At 43.3% G+C, this 7,296-nt stretch overlaps 1 non-coding gene across 1 annotated transcript; it reads left to right on the top strand.

Moving 5' to 3' along the window:
• The first annotated feature begins 1,782 nt into the window (after positions 1-1,782).
• On the top strand, positions 1,783-1,855 carry TRNAQ-CUG (transfer RNA glutamine (anticodon CUG)). The gene has a single exon. It is a non-coding gene; the product is annotated as a tRNA-Gln (tRNA).
• Positions 1,856-7,296: the final 5,441 nt, after the last annotated feature.

The raw sequence follows: 7,296 nt of genomic DNA, 5'->3' as shown, positions 1-7,296 counted from the left end.
TGATGGACAGGGAGGCCTGGAGTGCTGCAATCCATGGGGTTGCAAAGAGTTGAACACGACTGAGCGAACTGAACTGAACGGAGGCAGATTGCCGAACAGCCATTATGATAAAATCCAAAATCCCTGTGCAGAGAGTAGACACACTCCTCATAAGAGATAGAGAACAGACCAGAGATCAGTGGACAGAAGACCCACTAGAGGGGACGGGATGTAAGGCAGAGATGTGGGTGGGGGGTAAGGGTTGGAACCAGAGTGACAATTGATTAAATATGGACAGAGTCTTGTCCTTGATAAAACAAACCCTGTTTTAGATAGTAAAATAATTTGGGAACAACAATTTGCACATGGGAATCTTTTTTTTTTTTTTTTCCTCACGTTATTTGGGTAGAACGTGCAATCAACTAGGGCAGAGGGAGCCCATAATGCTTCAAGCTCTTGTTAACTCTTAGCCAAAGGGGAGAACATGTAAGCGAGGGTGTGAGACCACTCCACAGTGCTCCCCAGCCTACTGGAGCTTGGTCTGCCCTGAAAGGTCCCAGGGGCCCAAGAGGGGAAGATAAGCAATGACTTGGGGTTTCCACTTCAGTCAGTGAAGGGCGGGCCTGTTTTTGCAAAGCTCGAGGGAAACAGGAGATAACTTCATGTCAAAAATGGGCCAAGGGAAACCTTTTCACCTAACAATCTTCTGCCAGATCTGGAAAATTAGCCCTAACAGTGAAAGCTGCCCTCAAAGTATAATGTCCTCACAAAGAGCAAAATTTCCCAGGAAATTTAAATTGCCCCAAATATTCTCCTCAAGGATTTTTGAAGCTGTTTTCAATCCTTTAGATTTGATCTTCTACTCAGACTTTTTTTTCCCTTCTCCTACTTTAAATTTTAAAATTCATTGGAGGAGCATTTGAGATACATTTGTCATATAACTTTTATTTCTGTCATTTATTTCCACCTCTCGCTTTTAAAATCTTTCAAGTGAGACGCGAACATTTCATCAAGGCATATACTTAAAATGTCCAAAACCATGGAATGTCTCTGTGTGTTCTGCCAAAATCTTAATTCTAGGTATTTTAACTTCAATTTTAATAACTGCCATTATTAGTCATACTGTGGGGTGGGGGGAAATGCCGCCTTAACTGACAGTTCTTCTCAAACCAAACCTACCCATTATAATTTTGCAGGAAGTAGACAACTTGAAAACTGTCTCCAGGGCCTGTTTTTCATAAGGTCAGAAGCACATTATAAATTTGACTCCACTTTACATTTCAGCTCTGTGGAAGGGAAGGGACAGGACAATTAAAAAAAAAAATAACCAAGCCTATTAAAATGCAGGTCTTTATGACGAAAGAGTTCATATTCATCTGCATTCCCTAGTTTGACTAAAATATCTACCTCAAAAAAAAGAACACAAATAGACGGTCACCTACAAACACATTATGGCTTATACAGTCTTGAATGGGAGTGCGGAGCTTCTTGTTTTCAAATCACAACCCCTCCAGGTAGGTAAGGGTTTCCCTGGTTCCTCAGTGGTAAAGGAACCTGTGCCTCCTAAATTGCCTGCCAATTTAGGAGGCACAGGTTCCATCCCTGGGTTGGGAAGATCCCCTGAAGAAGGAAGTGGCTACCTACTCCAGTATTCTTGCTTGGGAAATCCCATGGACAGGGGAGCCTGGCAGAGCTACAGTCCATGGGGTCACAAAAGAGTTGGATACGACTTAGCCATCAAACAACAATGACAGGTAGGTAAAGTTGGAAGCTCAGACATAAAAAGCAGTTTGCTCTAGGACTTTCCTGGTGGTTCAGTGGCTAAGACTCTGCACTCTGAATGCAGAGAGCCCAGGTACAATCCCTGGCTGGGAAAATAGGTTTGTCATGCTGCAACTAAGACCTGGCACAGCCAAATAAATTAAAATTCAAAATAGTTATCATTAAAGAAAAACAAAAAAATAGTTGCCCTGATTTTCTTTATGCTGAGCCCTACCACAAACTTAAGAGAAAACCTAGGATTGCATAGTTGTTCAAGGAGAAACTCACCTATGCTTCCTTACCCAATGTTTATGAAAAAGAACTATCATTTAGTTGCTGCTTGTTACGTATCAGGTACTGTTCTCAGTACTATATTACACAGCATAGCACAACAATCCTATAGGCTGGGAATCAAACTTTACAACTGTTATCAAATGGGGAAACTGAGGTACAGAGGGGCCTCCCAGGAGGCTCTAGTGGTAAAGAACCTGCCTGCCAATGCAGAAGACAAAAGAAACATGGGTCGATCCGTGGGTCCGGGAGATCCCCTGGAGGAGGGCATGGCAACCCACTCCAGTATTCTTGCCTGGAGAGTCCCATGGACAGAGGAGCCTGGCAGGATGAAGTTCAGAGTGTTGCACAGAGTCGGACACGACTGAAGCCACTTAGCATGCATGCATGCCCGAGGCACAGAGGCAGTAAATAATTGCTGCACAGTGGCACAGCTCATCAGAAGCCTGGCTACTTGTGGCACTGACCTAAGTGACCTAAGTGCTGCATGGACACTGGGCCACACTGCCCTGCGGGATCAAGGATAAGGCCAGGACCAGCTCTGCAGGGAGAGCCTGGAAGGAAGGCCCCCAGCAGCCGAGTGCTGAGCTGTGTCTTTCAGGTGACCCCTGTTAGAATGGGAGTTGGGTCGTGACACTTGCAACTTACAATACAGTTCTTCATCACAGAGAGTACATATTTATATATACCTCGCTCTTTACCACCTGGTTGCGAAATTTTTTAAAGAACTTTTTTTATGCAGACCATTTTTTAAAAAGTCTTCATTGAATTTTTTGTTGCGATATTGCTCCTATTTTATGTTTTGGTGTTTGTTTGTTTGTTTGTTTTTGGCCATGAGGCGTGTGGGATCCTAGCTTCCTGACCAGGGGTGGAACCCACGCACCGAGTACTGGAAGGCAAAGTCTTAACCACTGGACCAGGAGGGAAGTCTCTGGTTATGCACTCTTAAAGATACCTGACTTCCTCTCAGAATACTGTTTTTCAATGCGTAAAACAAAATATAAAGGACCATAAAGGAAGCCAGTTCCATTGAAATACACTCATCAAAATATTTTTAATGTGATATAATAATGAGTTATTCTTTTTCAACAACAAGATCCAGTGGCAGGTCTAATAATTACTGTAATTTTGAAGTGGTAATGAGCATACATTATATTTTGAGATGGCTGCAACAACTCCAATGTTGATGTGAAAATAGACTTCAATGGGTGACAGAGTCTTAATACTGCTATTACTACTGTGTTTTGTTGTGCACATTCATAATTGAAGGAAATGCTAATTTTCAGTTCGAGGTGAGTGGAAATAAGGAAGTAATTTTTTTCCTCTAGGTTCACAGACATCCCCTCATCCTGAACTCTATCCGTAGACCCATCTCCTCTCCCAGTGAGACTCTAGATGCTAGGTTAAGACTCTGTTCCAGGGGCGGTCAGTTGAATTACTTCATTAATTCAGGAGCTATTTATTGCACATCAGTCTATGCTAGACATGGAGATATAAGGATAACTAAGCTGCAAGGTGGTGCAGTGGTAAAGAATCCGCCTGCCAATGCAGGAAATGCAAGAGACATGGGTTTGATCCATGGGTCAAGAAGATCCCCTGGAGAAAGAAATGGCAACCTACTCCAGTATTCTTGCCTGGAAAATTCCAAGGACAGAGGGTTTTGGCGGGCTGGACTCCTTGGGGTGGCAAAGAGTCAGACACGACTGAGTACACACACAGAAAGCTAACCTATAGGGACTTCCCTGGTGGTCCAGTGGCTAAGGCTCCATGCTCCCAATGCAGGGCCCAGGTTCAATCCCTCATCAGGGAATTGGATCCCACATGCTGCAATTAAGACCTGTGCAGCCAAACAAATAAATAACAAATAAAAATTTAAAAATAAAGCTAAAGTGAAAGTGAAGTCGCTCAGTCGCGTCCGACTCTTTGCAACCCCATGGGCTGTAGCCCACCAGGCTCCTCCATCCATGGGATTCTCCAGGCAAGAATACTGGAGTAGGTTGCCATTTCCTTCTGCAGGGGATCTTCCTGACCCAGGGATCGAACTCGGGTCTCCTGCATTGCAGGCAGACGCTTTACCCTCTGAGCCAGCAGGGAAAGCTAACCTATACATAATTGACTGCTCTGCTTCAGAATTATTACTGGAGACGCTGCATGATCCTATGCTGGTAGGTTTTCTGATATAAAAGCTTTATAAACATCAAAGAATGTCTTCCTTTTGTGCACAAAATTTGTTTTCTACATGTTTTCCTCCAGTAAGAAAAACCTCAGAGAAGTTATTGGGTCCAGGGTTGGGGCAGGGACAGGATAAGCCTGTAGCATCTTGGGATGGCAGACAACAGGAAAGTTCTCTAAAAAGATGGGAGCATGTCAGAAAGACACAAGCGCCAACCCGAAAAATCTCCCAGGCTAAGGCTCCAACAACTTGAGCAACAAAGCCAGTAATGGTAGTACAAGATCTTAATCCATAGAGCAAAATTAATATCCATAAGTCTGAACTGATGTGGTTAAATTACTGAATAAATGCAGAGGAGGGGGCCAACTCTTTTTCAGAAGAATTCCAATAAGTAAATGTAGCCGGTAGTGGGAAGGGACTGTGTAACCCAGGGAGCTCAGCTCGGTGCTCTGTGGTCACCTCTGTCACCTAGATGTGTGGGATGGGGATGACGTCGGAAGGAGGTCTAAGGGGGAGGGGATATACGTGTACCTAAAGCCGATTCACTTTGCTGTACGGCAAAAGCTAACAGAACATTGTAAAGCAATTACCTTCCAATTAAAAATTTAAAAAAAAATGTAGCAGGAATGAGGAAAATATAAACTCCTCATTAGAAAACCATAGTAATAATTGCTACAGGCAAGGTCCACTGACGGATGTTAGTGGGGCAAAAGTTTGAAGAGAAAAAGGATGTTCACAAAGTGTCAAAGTATCTCTAAGACATTTCTCACTGCAAAGGGGAAAGCAGTAAGTTTACAGTGGAGAAACCCTGCAGACACCACCTTAACGAAGTGATCAAGCTTCACTAGTAGTGAGTCATGTTGATATTGTGTACCCCCGAGACGAAATAATGAGACCGGAGCTTCACCTCTGTGGCGTTCTTCTCTCAAACCTGTAACCTCAGTCTAATCATGAAAAGAAAAAAAAAGGACAAACCCATCGGAGGAACACTACAGAACAGCTGACCAGCACTCCTCAAGAGCCCATGGGATGAAGAACCCCTATTTGCAGGGCAGCAATAGAATTACAGACATAGAGAACAGACTTGGGAACACGGAGTGGGGAAGGAGAGGGTGGGACAAATTGAGAGAATACAGACATTGACATATATTCACTGCTGCTGCCGCCGCTAAGTCGCTTCAGTTGTGTCCGACTCTGTGCGACCCCATGGACTGCAGCCTACCAGGCTCCCCCATCCCTGGGATTTTCCAGACAAGAGTACTGGAGTGGGGTGCCATTGCCTTCTCTGATATATTCACTACCACGTGTAAAACAGACAGCTAGTAGAAACCTGCTGTGCAGCACAGGGAGCTCGGCTTGGTGCTCTGTGATGACCTCGAGGAGTGGGATGGGGCGGGGTGGAAGGGAGATTCAAGAGGGAGGGGATACATGCATACATACGGTTGATTCCTATTGTGCAGCAGAAGGCAAGACAACATTGTAGAGGAGTTATACTCCAATAGTAGAAAAAGGAGAGTCCATGGGAGAAAAGGAAAGACTAAGGCCCTGGTTCAGAGTGGAGAAGGCTAGGAAGACACTAAATGCAACGTGGGGTCTTGAGTCATATCCTGGGACACAAAAGGAACATTGGGGGGGAATGATGATACTCAAATACAGTCTGTGGTTTAATCGATAGGATTGTATCAGTGTCAATTTTTAAAATTTTTTTTAAAAGAATTATTTACTTGTTGGCTACACTGGGTCTTTGCTGCTACATGGGGGCTTTCTCTAGTTGAGGTGAGCAGGCTTCCCATTGTGATGGATTCTCTTGCTGGGGAACACAGGCTCAAGGCGCTCGGGCTCAGTAATTGTAATGCATGGGCTTAGTCGTCCTGTGGTATGTGGCGACTTCCTGGACCAGGAACCAAACCTGTGTCCCCTGTGTTGGAAGCATGGAGTCGTAACCACTGGACCACTAGGGAGGTCCCTCAGTTTTTGCATTTTGATCACTGAACTATGGTTGTGTAAGTTGTTAACATTAGAGGGTGATGAGTGAAGGTGTATATAAACTCTACTATATTTGCAACTTTTCTGTAAGTCTAAAATTATTTCAAAAGTAAAAATATTAATTGAAAATAAAATAAGCTTCACCTGAAGCATGATTTTCACTGTACACATTAGAAACCACATCCTCCTGGTTATGGTTATGCTGAGCATTTGAATATTATTCAGCATTTCCTCTAATACTGGACTGCTCTTCATCGAAATCATGTGCTTTCATAAAAATGGCTGAAATGGTTTTAGAACAATTTGCATTCGCTTCCATCTTTGAGTTTATGGAATTTACTATTGTTCATTCAGAAAATAATTGTTATCAGCTTAAGCTATTGATTAATGTCAAAGAGAGAGGTAGGACACAGTAGAAGAGCCCCTGATATGAATCTGGGGTTTTTGTCTCAGCTCAGCCATAACTGAACTATGACTTCCCTGGAGATCCAGTGGTTAGGATTCCCTGCTTTCACTGCTGGGGGCCTGGGTTCCATCCCTGATTGGGGAACTAAGATCCTGCAAGCCTCCAGGCGTGGCCAAGGAAAAGTAAACGAACTGTGAAATCACTGGCAAGTCACTCCCTCTGGGCCTGCATTTTCAACACTTATGAAATAGAGAACCAGTAAAAGATATTTGTCTTTCTCAGTTTGGGAACTCTGTGCTTCATAGTCATAATTCTTGGCTCCTATTAGCTTGACCTCCATCTCCAAGTTAGGCTAAAAGCTTTGGTATAGAAGCGACCAAAGACTATAAATGCCTGTTTGTAGCTCAATATATCAAGGCATGAACCAACGTTAATTTATGTGGCAGAGGTAATTGGATTCTTAATTCTTAGTATCTCAGAAGGAGAGGGTGGGATGATTTGAAAGAGTAATAAAGATGTTAATCTCATTTAAATCTCTTGATTTTTCACAATAATGAATAACAGGGAGCTATTTTCACATGGTGATATTCATTCCAGTTGAATCAGATGAATGGAGAATCAGTAAAAGATGTTTGTCTTTCCCAGTTTGGAAACATTTGTGAGGTTCCTCTTTTTGGCGGTAGTGTTCATGTATGACTCT

This window comes from Bos grunniens, chromosome 12 (genome assembly GCF_055505025.1).
Source record: "Bos grunniens cultivar Pamir isolate PY7600 chromosome 12, Bosgru_T2T1.0, whole genome shotgun sequence".
Lineage (NCBI taxonomy): Eukaryota > Metazoa > Chordata > Mammalia > Artiodactyla > Bovidae > Bos > Bos grunniens.
Note: the sequence above shows the minus strand (reverse complement) of the source record. Positions and strands in the feature narration are given on the sequence as shown.